Below are 14,188 nucleotides of genomic sequence, written 5' to 3' on the forward strand. Positions count from 1 at the left end.
ACTGGTCATTATTAAGTACTTATTAATGCCTTATTCGGCATGGCCTTATTATGACCCTAACCCTCTAACCCAGGGGTAGGGAACCTATGGCTCTAGAGCCAGATGTGGCTCTTTTGATGACTGCATCTGGCTCTCAGATAAATCTTAGCTGACATTGCTTAACACAATAAGTAATGAATAATTCCGCTGGTAATCACAGTGTTAAAAATAACGTTCAAAATATAAAATATTCTCATGCGTTTTAATCCACCCATCCATTTTCTACCGCACCTGTTCAAGAAGTCGCATTAATGGTAAGAAGTATTGTATTTATTATTGGTTAGCTTCAGAATAACAATGTTATTAAAAATTGTTGGTCTTACTTAAAAATGCACGCATTTAGTTGTATTCAGTGTTAAAAAATATGATATGGCTCTCACGGAAATACATTTTAAAATATTTGACTTTCATGGCTCTCTCAGCCAAAAAGGTTCTCGACACGAAAAAAATTAAAATAAAATTTTGAAACATAGTTTATCTTCAATTTCGACTCTTTAAATTTCAAAATTCAACCGACAAAAAGAAGAGAAAAACTAGCTAATTTGAATCTTTTTGAAAAAATTAAAAAAATAATTTATGGAACATCATTAGTAATTTTTCCTGATTAATATACATTTTAGAATTTTGATGACATGTTTTAAATTGGTTAAAATCCAATCTGCACTTTGTTAGAATATTTAACAAATTGGACCAAGCTATATTTCTAACAAAGACAAATCAGTATTTCTTCTAGATTTTCCAGAACAAAAATTTTAAAAGAAATTCAAAATACTTTGAAATAAGATTTAAATTTGATTCTACAGATTTTCTAGATTTGCCAGAATATTTTTTTTGAATTTTAATCATAGTAAGTTTGAAGAAATATTTCACAAATATTTTCGTCGAAAAAACAGAAGCTAAAATATTCATTATTCTTTACAATAATAAAATTAAAAAAATTACTTGAACATTGATTTAAATTGTCAGGAAAGAAGAGGAAGAAATTTAAAAGGTAAAAAGGTATATTTGTTTAAAAATCCTAAAATCATTTTTAAGGTTGTATTTTTTCTCTAAAATTGTATTTCTAAAAGTAATAAGAAGCAAAGTAAAAATATATGAATTTATTTAAACAAGTGAAGACCCATCCATCCATCCATTTTCTACCGCTTATTCCAAGTGAAGACCAAGTCTTTAAAATATTTTCTTGGATTTTCAAATTCTATTTGAGTTTTGTCTCTTCTAGAATTAAAAATGTCGAGCAAAGCGAGACCAGCTTGCTAGTAAATAAATAAAATTTAAAAAATAGAGGCAGCTCACTGGTTAGTGCTGCTCTTTGAGCTATTTTTAGAACAGGGCAGCGGGCGACTGATCTGGTCCTTACGGGCTACCTGGTGACCGCGGGCACCGCGTTGGTGACCCCTGCCCTAGTATATACAATAATATAAACCAAGTCATTGTATTTCATTTAGGATTATTTCATATCTTCATTTAAATAAAAATATATTTTTATCTTTTTTAGATACAGTCAATAAATAACGTGAACATGTATCATAACATGGAAATCTAAGAGAACGTGTTGTGAATGATTGTGGACTGGGAATTTTTTTAATTTTATTTTTTTACACATTTTTATAAAAAAAATTTAAAAAAAAAAAAGTTTTTCCGACGTATTACATTTTAGACGATTTTTCTTAGTTATTATTTCTCCGGCTGTAGAAAAGAGCCGCTCACAGGTCACAGAGGAGGCGTCAGTGCGACACAGTTTGTGTATCGGTCACGTGACCAAAACAGCTCATGATCGGTCACGTGACTTTCTAAAAGCGGTACGCGCACCGACACAGGGTTTTGCTCTATGAGCTCGACGCATGCGCCGATGCATCGGTGTTGCCGGACCCATCACTACTATTTAGGGTAGCTATATGTACATATTGCATCATTATGCCTCATTTGTAGCTATATTTGAGGTCATTTAGTTTCCTTTAAGTCCTCTTAATTCAATTTATATCTCATGACACACTATCTGTATGTAATATGGCTTTTAATTGTTTGCGGCTCCAGACAGATTTGTTTTTGTATTTTTGGTCTAATATGGCTCTTTCAACATTTTGGGTTGCCAACCCCTGCCATCCATCCATCCATCCATCTTCTTCCGCTTATCCGAGGTCGGGCCGCGGGGGCAGCAGCCTAAGCAGGGAAGCCCAGACTTCCCTCTCCCCAGCCACTTCGTCCAGCTCCTCCCGGGGGATCCCGAGGCGTTCCCAGGCCAGCCGGGAGACATAGTCTTCCCAACGTGTCCTGGGTCTTCCCCGTGGCCTCCTACCGGTCGGACATGCCCTAAACACCTCCTTAGGGAGGCGCTCGGGTGGCATCCTGACCAGATGCCCGAACCACCTCATCTGGCTCCTCTCAACCTACCTACTCAGTGGCCTAGTGGTTAGAGTGTCCGTCCTGAGATCGGTAGGTTGGGAGTTCAAATCCCGGCCGAGTCATACCAAAGACTATAAAAATGGGACCCATTACCTCCCTGCTTGGCACTCAGCATCAAGGGTTGGAATTGGGGGTTAAATCACCAAAATGATTCCCGGGCGCAGCCACCGCTGCTGCCCACTGCTCCCCTCACCTCCCAGGGGGTGATCAAGGGTGATGGGTCAAATGCAGAGAATAATTTCGCCACACCTAGTGTGTGTGTGACAATCATTGGTACTTTAACTTTAACTTTTAACTCAATGTGGAGGAGCAGCGGCTTTACTTTGAGCTCCCCCCGGATGACAGAGCTTCTCACCCTATCTCTAAGGGAGAGACCCGCCACCCGGCGGAGGAAACTCATTTGGGCCGCTTGTACCCGTGATCTTGTCCTTTCAGTCATAACCCAAAGCTCATGACCATAGGTGAGGATGGGAACGTAGATCGACCGGTAAATTGAGAGCTTTGCCTTCCGGCTCGGCTCCTTCTTCACCACAACGGATCGATACAGCGTCCGCATTACTGAAGACGCCGCACCGATCCGCCTGTCGATCTCACGATCCACTCTTCCCTCACTCGTGAACAAGACTCCGAGGTACTTGAACTCCTCCACTTGGGGCAAGATCTCCTCCCCAACCCGGAGATGGCACTCCACCCTTTTCCGGGCGAGAACCATGGACTCGGACTTGGAGGTGCTGATTCTCATCCCAGTCGCTTCACACTCAGCTGCGAACCGATCCAGTGAGAGCTGAAGATCCTGGCCAGATGAAGCCATCAGGACCAAATCATCTGCAAAAAGCAGAGACCTAATCCTGCAGTCACCAAACCAGATCCCCTCAACGCCTTGACTGCGCCTAGAAATTCTGTCCATAAAAGTTATGAACAGAATCGGTGACAAAGGGCAGCCTTGGCGGAGTCCAACCCTCACTGGAAACGTGTCCGACTTACTGCCGGCAATGCGGACCAAGCTCTGACACTGATCATACAGGGAGCGGACCGCCACAATCAGACAGTCCGAAACCCCATACTCTCTGAGCACTCCCCACAGGACTTCCCGAGGGACACGGTCGAATGCCTTCTCCAAGTCCACAAAGCACATGTAGACTGGTTGGGCAAACTCCCATGCACCCTCAACCCCTGCCCTAGTGTCCAAATAACTCTAAAGTAAGTCTTTGTTACTTAGAATATGTTCTCCATACTAAAGTGTTACCAAAAACATATAACTTTGTCTTGAATTTGAAAAAAAATAATTTATTTTTCACTAAAGAAGGGTTCTGAAACTGGTGGGGTTCGGTACCTCCAACAAGGTTAAGAACCACTGCCCTAGTTTTAGCGAATAAGCATGCTGCAAGATCTAGCATGTTGCATTCAATTAGTGATGGGTCCGGCAACACCGATGCATCGGCGCATGCGTCGAGCTCATAGAGCGAAACCCTGTGTCGGTGCGCGTACCGCTTTTAGAAAGTCACGTGACCGATCATGAGCTGTTTTGGTCACGTGACCGATACGCGAACTGTGTCGCACTGACGCCTCCTCTGTGCCCTGTGAGCGTGTCTTTTCTACAGCCGGAAAAATAATAACTAAGAAGAGAAATCTTCTAAAATGTAATACGTCGGAAAAACTTTTTTTTTTTTTTTTTTAAATAAAAATGTGTAAAAAAATAAAATTAAAAAAATTCTCTGTCCACAATCATCCACAACACGTTCTCTTAGATTTCCATGTTATGATACATGTTCACATTATTTATTGACTGTATCTAAAAAAGATAAAAATATATTTTTATTTAAATGAAGATATGAAATAATCCTAAATGAAATACAATGACTTGGTTTATATTATTATTGTATATACTAGGGCAGGGGTCACCAACGCGGTGCCCGCGGTCACCAGGTAGCCCGTAAGGACCAGATCAGTCGCCCGCTGGCCTGTTCTAAAAATAGCTCAAAGAGCAGCACTTACCAGTGAGCTGCCTCTATTTTTCTAATTTTATTTATTTACTAGCAAGCTGGTCTCGCTTTGCTCGACATTTTTAATTCTAAAAGAGACAAAACTCAAATAGAATTTGAAAATCCAAGAAAATATTTTAAAGACTTGGTCTTCACTTTGAATAAGCGGTAGAAAATGGATGGATGGATGGGTCTTCACTTGTTTAAATAAATTCATTTATTTTTTTACTTTGCTTCTTATTACTTTTAGAAATACAATTTTAGAGAAAAAATACAACCTTAAAAATGATTTTAGGATTTTTAAACAAATATACCTTTTTACCTTTTAAATGTCTTCCTCTTCTTTCCTGACAATTTAAATCAATGTTCAAGTAAAAAAATTTTTTTTTTTATTGTAAAGAATAATAAATATTTTAGCTTCTGGTTTTTCGACAAAGAATATTTGCGAAATATTTCTTCAAACTTACTATGATTAAAATTCAAAACAATTATTCTGGCAAATCTAGAAAATCTGTAGAATCAAATTTAAATCTTATTTCAAAGTATTTTGAATTTCTTTTAAAATTTTTGTTCTGGAAAATCTAGAAGAAATACTGATTTGTCTTTGTTAGAAATATAGCTTGGTCCAATTTGTTAAATATTCTAACAAAGTGCAGATTGGATTTTAACCAATTTAAAACATGTCATCAAAATTCTAAAATGTATCTTAATCAGGAAAAATTACTAATGATGTTCCATAAATTCTTTTTTTAATTTTTTCAAAAAGATTCAAATTAGCTAGTTTTTCTCTTCTTTTTGTCGGTTGAATTTTGAATTTTAAAGAGTCGAAATTGAAAATGTTATTTTAATTTTTTTCGTGTTTTCTCCTCTTTTAAACCGTTCAATTAAGTGTTTTTTTTCATCATTTATTCTCTACAAAAAACCCTTCCGTAAAAGAAAAAAAAAAAATGTACGACGGAATGACAGACAGAAATACCCATTTTTTTATATACCGTATTTTCCGCACCATAAGCCGCCCTGGGTTATAAGCCGCGCCTTCAATGAACGGCATATTTCAAAACTTTGTCCACCTATAAGCCGCCCCGTGTTATAAGCCGCATCTAACTGCGCTAAAGGAATGTCAAAAAAACAGTCGGATAGGTCAGTCAAACTTTAATAATATATTAAAAACCAGCGTGATGTGGGCGCGCATGGAGTCGTATATCAACATGGACGGAGCTGCGTGAAAAAAGCCACCCGGCCTCTTCGCGTAAACTTCCCTTAACCACTCGCTCATCTTTTCTTCATCCATCCATCCCTTCGAGTTACCTTTTATGATGACGCCGGCTGGAAAGGTCTCTTTTGGCAAGGTCTTCCTTTTGAATATCACCATGGGTGGAAGTTTCTGGCCATTAGCATGGCAAGCTAGAACCACAGTGAAGGATGACTTCTCATTCCCTGTGGTGCGAATATTCACCGTACGTGATCCCGTTGTATCCACAGTGCGGTTCACAGGAATATCAAAAGTCAGTGGAACCTCGTCCATGTTGATAATGTTCTCTGGCCGGATCTTTTTTTCAGCTATCTTGTTTTTACAATATGCACGGAAAGTAGCCAGCTTTTCTTGAAAGTCTTTAGGCAGTTGCTGTGAAATAGTAGTCCGCGTGCGGATGGAGAGATTGCGTCTTTTCATGAACCGGATCCCTGTCGCTTAGTAGGAGCCATTTTGTGGTCTTTACAGATGTAAACACACAAAGGAAATGAAACGTAATATCCGCGCGCTTCTTCTTCTTCTACGGGGGCGGGTGGTTGCTTACAGTAGAAGAAGAAGCGCTTCCTCTTCTATGGGGGCGGGTGCTTACCTTGGCGGTTGCTTGCGTAGAAGAAGAAGCACTTCCTCTTCTACGGGGAAAAAAGATGGCGGCTGTTTACCGTAGTTGCGAGACCTAAACTTTATGAAAATGAATCTTAATATTAATCAATATATAAAGCGCACCGGGTTATAAGCCGCACTGTCAGCTTTTGAGTAAATTTGTGGTTTTTAGGTGCGGCTAATAGTGCGGAAAATACGGTATATAAATTTATTTTTCTTTAGCTATTCTTGTTTAAATCACACTTATGTGTAACTTACAAATGACAATATATTTATTTATTTAAGTGTGTATCAAACTGGTAGCCCTTCGCATCTTTGGCTACCCCTGTGGTAAATTTTAAATGTGCTCTATAAATAAAGTTGATTTGATTTGATTTGATTAATCAGTACCCAAGAAGTAGTTTTTGGTTTCAAAAAGGTTGGTGACCCCTGTACTAGGGGATAAAATCAGTGTCAGTTGAGTCGGTCCATAGGTTGCCTGTAGGGATTTTTAATGTCCAGCAGATGTCAGTATTTAGTGACACAGTATCGACACAGTATCAATACAGTTTTGCAATGTGTCGAAACGCTTCATGACGCCTCATCAACCCATCACTACATTCAATGTTTATTCCCATTAGGGCTGAAACGACGCGTCGACGTAGTCGACGTCATCGGTTACGTAAATACGTCGAGGACGTTTTTGTTCGTCGAGGCGTCGCATATTTACGTCACACTACCGTCATGGCGGAGCGCAAAGCAGACGATGCGAGCGGTGCGAGCGAGGGGAAAAAAGCACGCCAAAAGTCGTCAAAAGTGTGGGAGTATTTCAATAAACGGCCTAAGAAGAAATGCTACTTTTACTCCGCTACTTTTATCTACATTCAGCTCGCTACTCGCTACTAATTTTTATCGATCTGTTAATGCACGCTTTGTTTGTTTTGGTCTGTCAGACAGACCTTCAAAGTGCCTGCCTTACTGGTGACGTTTCACTCCGTTCCACCAATCAGATGCAGTCACTGGTGACGTTGGACCAATCAAACAGAGCCAGGGGTCACATGACCTGACTGGCTCCGAGCTAACTTCGGGTGTTACCATTTAGTGGTCAATTGTACGGAATATGCACTGTACTGTGCAATCTACTAATAAAAGTTCCAATCAATCAATCAAAAGTGTGAAGGAAAAAAGACCCTTTTTTTATTTCAACCGTAAAGACTGACTGCACAGTTCCTGTCTTCACAATAAAAGTCCCGCTCCATCGCGCCTGCGCTTTCAAAATAAGAGTCTCCGAAAGCCAGCGCAAACAAGCTAGCAAGCTACGGAGTTTGCCGCCAATGTATTTCTTGTAAAGGGTATAAAAACGAATATGGAAGCTGGACAAATAAGATGCCAAATAACAACCACTTTCATGTGGTATTAGACAGAAAGGAGGAAATTTTTTTCTCCTCCATTTGAAAACGTGGACGTTACCAGCACTGCTTCCTGATTACAATCAATGCAAGTCATCAGAATCAGGTAATACACCAACTTATATTCTTGTCTTCATGAAAGAAAGGAATCTATATGTTAAACATGCATGTATAATTATTAAAACACCTTTAACATGTAAACAAAAACGGCAAAATAAATAAATATAAATTATATACTGTATATATCAATGTATGTATATATATGTGTATATATATATATATATATATATATATGTGTGTATATATATATATATATATATATATGTGTGTGTGTGTATATATATATATGTGTGTGTGTATATATATATATATATATATATATATATATATATATATATATATATGTGTGTGTGTATATGTTACTCATCAGTTACTCAGTACTTGAGTAGCTTTTTCACAACATACTTTTTACTTTTACTCAAGTAAATATTTGGGTGACTACTCCTTACTTTTACTTGAGTAATAAATCTCTAAAGTAACAGTACTCTTACTTGAGTACAATTTCTGGCTACTCTACCCACCTCTGCCCCTGTACTAGGGCATAAAATCAGTGTCAGTTGAGTCGGTCCATAGGTTGCCTGTAGGGATTTTTAATGTCCGGCAGATGTCAGTATTTAGTGACACAGTATCGACACAGTATCAATACAGTTTTGCAATGTGTCGAAACGCTTCATGACGCCTCATCAACCCATCACTACATTCAATGTTTATTCCCATTAATTCCAACTTTGAATATTCCCGGAATTTTGCAACCCTATTCTTGCTCGTCCACAGAAAACCGACACTAGTCCGCGTGTGTGTTTTCTCCGCATCTTGACGTTCCACTTGTATCGTGGGGGACGCCGTGACATTGTGGGGACATTTTGGCTCGTCCGCATAAGACCGAATGCTTGGATGAGCTACTTTAACGCCATTAGCGTGCGCGTCTATGGGTCATCGGAAAGTTTTTATTGAAGCCCAGTGTGTAATAAAGTCATTTCGCAGGTGCTTGTTGTGGCTCTTATTACCAACAGAATGATAATTTCCCCCGGAGGATTGCGCCGCTGCATATCAATGGAAGCCGAGTGTGGGTCTTACTATGTTCCCGCAGGCTATATAGTAGAAGGCAAAGTCATCTTCTGAGAGAGTCAAAATGTCAGGGAGGTCTTCAAACGCTCTGTTGTTTTTTTTTTGCCCGGGCGCTCCTGGATAGTCTTCGGGAGCGCTACTGTACGTCTTGGAAGGTGAGGCAAGATGGAAGGCTTTTATTAGTGCGGAATTTTAATTAAAAAAAAAGGATGAATGGCTAAGTGAGAAACTCATGATGACTTTCTCAAGTGAGTGCAGTGTCAGTACCTCAGGCGCCCACATGGTGTCGCTGTTGAGCTTTCTCAGGCCAGCCAGGCCGCGTCTCGCCTCCATTCCCGTCACTGGCCCCGGACATCATTCCCTTCCAAATCGAACAAAGACTCCAATCAATCACTTTAACGGTAATGTTATGTTGCATTACGGAGTAGTTTGCACACACGCTACAGGCTGAGCGGCGTCACGTGATCAACACGTACCCACGCCGCCGCTGTGCTACAAAATAAAAGTTGGGACTTTTTTACCGGTGGGAAAAAATATGCTTCGAAGTCAAACAAAAGTTGTTGTTTTTTTTAGACTTTGGATCAGTGAGAATATGAAGTAAAAGCTTTTAGGACCACATACAAAAATAAAATTAATATTATTACACGATCAAATCCATCCAGTGGAGGTCAAGACACTTCGATTTACAGTCATTAAGATACAAGGTGACAAAATAAATTCTGTACTTTACCTTGGCTCACTAGTGTTTTTTTGGGGGGATAGAAACCGTCTCGGCTAATTGTTTTTGTTTTAAGAAAATTCGCTATTTTTTTTATAAGCTCTACATCAGGGGTGCTCACACTTTTTCTGCAGGCGAGCTACTTTTCAATTGATCAAGTCATGGGGATCTACCTCATTCATATATATCATTTATATTTACTTATTTATGAAATATATGTTTTTGTTAACAAGTTAGAGGTGTTTAAAGATAATACAAGCATGTTTAATACATATAGTTAATATTGTTAACAAGTAAAGGGTGTTTAAAGATAATGAAAGCATGTTTAACTCATATAGTTAATATTGTTAAAAAATTAAAGGTGTTTAATGATAATACAAGCATGTTAAATACATATAGTTAATATTGTTAACAAGTTAAAGGTGTTTAATGATAATACAAGCATGTTAAATACATATAGTTAATATTGTTAACAAGTTAAAGGTGTTTAAAGATAATACAAGCATGTTTAACACATATAGTTAATATTGTTAATAAGTTAAAGGTGTTTAAAGATAATACAAGCATGTTTAATACATATAGTTAATATTGTTAACAAGTTAAAGGTGTTTAATGATAATACAAGCATGTTTAACACATAGTTACTATTGTTAAAAAATTAAAGGTGTTTAATGATAATACAAGCATGTTAAATACATATAGTTAATATTGTTAACAAGTTAAAGGTGTTTAATGATAATACAAGCATGTTTAACACATAGTTACTATTGTTAAAAAATTAAAGGTGTTTAATGATAATACAAGAATGTTTAATACATATAGTTAATATTGTTAACAAGTTAAAGGTGTTTAAAGATAATACAAGCATGTTTAACACATATAGTTAATATTGTTAATAAGTTAAAGGTGTTTAAAGATAATACAAGCATGTTTAACACATATAGTTAATATTGTTAACAAGTTAAAGGTGTTTAATGATAATACAAGCATGTTTAACACATAGTTACTATTGTTAAAAAATTAAAGGTGTTTAATGATAATACAAGAATGTTTAATACATATAGTTAATATTGTTAACAAGTTAAAGGTGTTTAAAGATAATACAAGCATGTTTAACACATAGTTAATATTGTTAAAAAATTAAAGGTGTTTAATGATAATACAAGCATGTTTAACACATAGTTACTATTGTTAAAAAATTAAAGGTGTTTAATGATAATACAAGCATGTTAAATACATATAGTTAATATTGTTAACAAGTTAAAGGTGTTTAATGATAATACAAGCATGTTTAACACATAGTTAATATTGTTAAAAAATTAAAGGTGTTTAATGATAATACAAGAATGTTTAATACATATAGTTAATATTGTTAACAAGTTAAAGGTGTTTAAAGATAATACAAGCATGTTTAACACATATAGTTAATATTGTTAATAAGTTAAAGGTGTTTAAAGATAATACAAGCATGTTAAATACATATAGTTAATATTGTTAACAAGTTAAAGGTGTTTAAAGATAATACAAGCATGTTTAACACATATAGTTAATATTGTTAAAAAATTAAAGGTGTTTAATGATAATACAAGCATGTTAAATACATATAGTTAATATTGTTAACAAGTTAAAGGTGTTTAAAGATAATACAAGCATGTTTAACACATATAGTTAATATTGTTAATAAGTTAAAGGTGTTTAAAGATAATACAAGCATGTTTAATACATATAGTTAATATTGTTAACAAGTAAAGGGTGTTTAAAGATAATGAAAGCATGTTTAACTCATATAGTTAATATTGTTAAAAAATTAAAGGTGTTTAATGATAATACAAGCATGTTAAATACATATAGCTAATATTGTTAACAAGTTAAAGGTGTTTAATGATAATACAAGCATGTTTAACACATAGTTACTATTGTTAAAAAATTAAAGGTGTTTAATGATAATACAAGAATGTTTAATACATATAGTTAATATTGTTAACAAGTTAAAGGTGTTTAAAGATAATACAAGCATGTTTAACATATAGTTAATATTGTTAATAAGTTAAAGGTGTTTAAAGATAATACAAGCATGTTTAGCACATATAGTTAATATTGTTAACAAGTTAAAGGTGTTTAATGATAATACAAGCATGTTAAATACATATAGTTAATATTGTTAACAAGTTAAAGGTGTTTAAAGATAATACAAGCATGTTTAACACATAGTTACTATTGTTAAAAAATTAAAGGTGTTTAATGATAATACAAGAATGTTTAATACATATAGTTAATATTGTTAACAAGTTAAAGGTGTTTAAAGATAATACAAGCATGTTTAACACATAGTTAATATTGTTAAAAAATTAAAGGTGTTTAATGATAATACAAGCATGTTAAATACATATAGTTAATATTGTTAACAAGTTAAAGGTGTTTAATGATAATACAAGCATGTTTAACACATAGTTACTATTGTTAAAAAATTAAAGGTGTTTAATGATAATACAAGCATGTTAAATACATATAGTTAATATTGTTAACAAGTTAAAGGTGTTTAAAGATAATACAAGCATGTTTAACACATATAGTTAATATTGTTAATAAATTAAAGGTGTTTAATGATAATACAAGCATGTTTAATACATATAGTTAATATTGTTAACAAGTAAAGGGTGTTTAAAGATAATGAAAGCATGTTTAACTCATATAGTTAATATTGTTAAAAAATTAAAGGTGTTTAATGATAATACAAGCATGTTAAATACATATAGTTAATATTGTTAACAAGTTAAAGGTGTTTAATGATAATACAAGCATGTTTAACACATAGTTACTATTGTTAAAAAATTAAAGGTGTTTAATGATAATACAAGCATGTTAAATACATATAGTTAATATTGTTAACAAGTTAAAAGTGTTTAAAGATAATACAAGCATGTTTAACACATATAGTTAATATTGTTAATAAGTTAAAGGTGTTTAAAGATAATACAAGCATGTTTAACACATATAGATTCCTTTCTTTCATGAAGACAAGAATATAAGTTGGTGTATTACCTGATTCTGATGACTTGCATTGATAGGAATCAGACAGTGGTGCTGATAAGGTCCGCATTTTCGAATGGAGGAGAAAAAAAGTCCTCCTTTCTGTCCAATACCACATGAAAGTGGTTGGTTTTTGGCATCTTATTTGTCCAGCTTCCGTACTCCTTTGTATACACTTTACAAGAAATACATTGTCGGCAAACTCCGTAGCTTGCTAGCTTGTGCACGCCAGCTTTCTGAGACTCCTATTTTGTTAGCGCAACTGTGCAACTGTGCAGTCGGTCTTTGGAGTTTTGACGACAGGTACGGCGCCAGAGTCTGTTGAAATAAATATGCTTCGAAGTCAAACAAAGTTGTTGTTTTTTAGACTTTGGATCAGTGAGAATCCGAAGTAAAAGCTTTTAGGACCACATACAAAAATAAATTAATATTATTACACGATCAAATCCATCCAGTGTAGGTCAAGACACTTCGATTTACAGTCATTAAGATACAAGGTGACAAAATAAATTCTGTACTTTACCTTGGCTCACTAGTGTTTTTTTGGGGGATAGAAACCGTCTCGGCTAATTGTTTTTGTTTTAAGAAAATTCGCTATTTTTTGATAAGCTCTACAGTATGGGCAGTGAGCGATGCCTGCGCGCATGCGCGGGATGTGGGGCAGGGCGGAAGTTACCAAACAAAATCCGGTCTCACTCTCCGTGGCTCCTTAGCTAACAGCTAGCGAGACGAGCCTTTCTCTTTCTTTAGTTTATTTCGAACATGAACACACTTACAGCATAATACATCACACAATTTCACATCATTCACTTTACATCATGTCCGAAAAGGACTAGGAAGAAGCAGAGCTTATTTAATACTACCCCTTTCCCACTTCAGAGCGTTTACAAATATATACATCATTTACTGACCTTTGAAAAGAAGTCATAAAAGTGGATGATGGTCATTGAATTGAATAAATATTCACTGCCAGTCTGTACCATAATGAAGCAGGAGGAGTTCATAACGCTAGTTTTTTGGGAGATAGAAAACTGTCTCGACTAATTGTTACGTTTTTGTTTTGGGGTTATAAACTGTAATGTACGGGCAGTGAGCGAGGCGCTTGCGCGCATGCGCGGGGTGTAGCGCAGGGCGGAAGTTACCAAAATACTCACACCGAAGCTCCTTAGCTAACAAGCTAGCAACACATGCCTTTGAAAAGAAATGGAAAAAAAGGAATATATTAATCGAATTAAATAAATAATCACCACCATAATGAAGCAGGAGGAGTTCATAACGCTAGTGTTTTGGGGATATAAACTGTCTCGGCTAATCGTTATGAGGTTTTTTTGGGGAGAAAATTTGGGTTATAAACTGTAATGTATGGGCTGTGGGCGATGCCCGCGCGCATGCGCGGAATATCGGGCAGGGCGGAAGTTACCAAATAACATCCGGTCTCACTCCGTGGCTCCTTAGCTAATAGTTCGCAAGACGTGCATTTGGGAAAAAAAGGAAGATATTAATCGAATTAAAAAAATAATCACCACCATAATGAAGCAGGAGGAGTTCATAACGCTATTTTTTTGGGTATAGAAACTGTCTCGGCTAATCGTTATGGGTTTTTTGGGGGGGAGAAAATTCGGGTTATAAACTGTCATGAATGGGC

The 14,188-nt window shown here is 36.0% G+C and overlaps 1 long non-coding RNA gene across 2 annotated transcripts in view; it reads right to left on the reverse strand.

Annotated features, from left to right (window-relative positions):
- Positions 1 to 13,779, reverse strand: part of LOC133611298 (uncharacterized) — a 67,118-nt gene extending 53,339 nt beyond the window's left edge. For both annotated transcript variants that reach the window (XR_009815980.1, XR_009815979.1), the window contains exons 1-2: positions 13,455 to 13,779; positions 9,063 to 9,156 (exon numbers count right to left, since the gene is read on the reverse strand). This is a non-coding gene — a long non-coding RNA (uncharacterized lncRNA). The remainder of the gene's footprint in view (positions 1 to 9,062; positions 9,157 to 13,454) is intronic.
- Between the last annotated feature and the right edge of the window lie 409 nt (positions 13,780 to 14,188).

The sequence above is a fragment of the Nerophis lumbriciformis genome, linkage group LG02 (assembly GCF_033978685.3).
Source record: "Nerophis lumbriciformis linkage group LG02, RoL_Nlum_v2.1, whole genome shotgun sequence".
Taxonomy (NCBI): Eukaryota; Metazoa; Chordata; class Actinopteri; order Syngnathiformes; family Syngnathidae; genus Nerophis; species Nerophis lumbriciformis.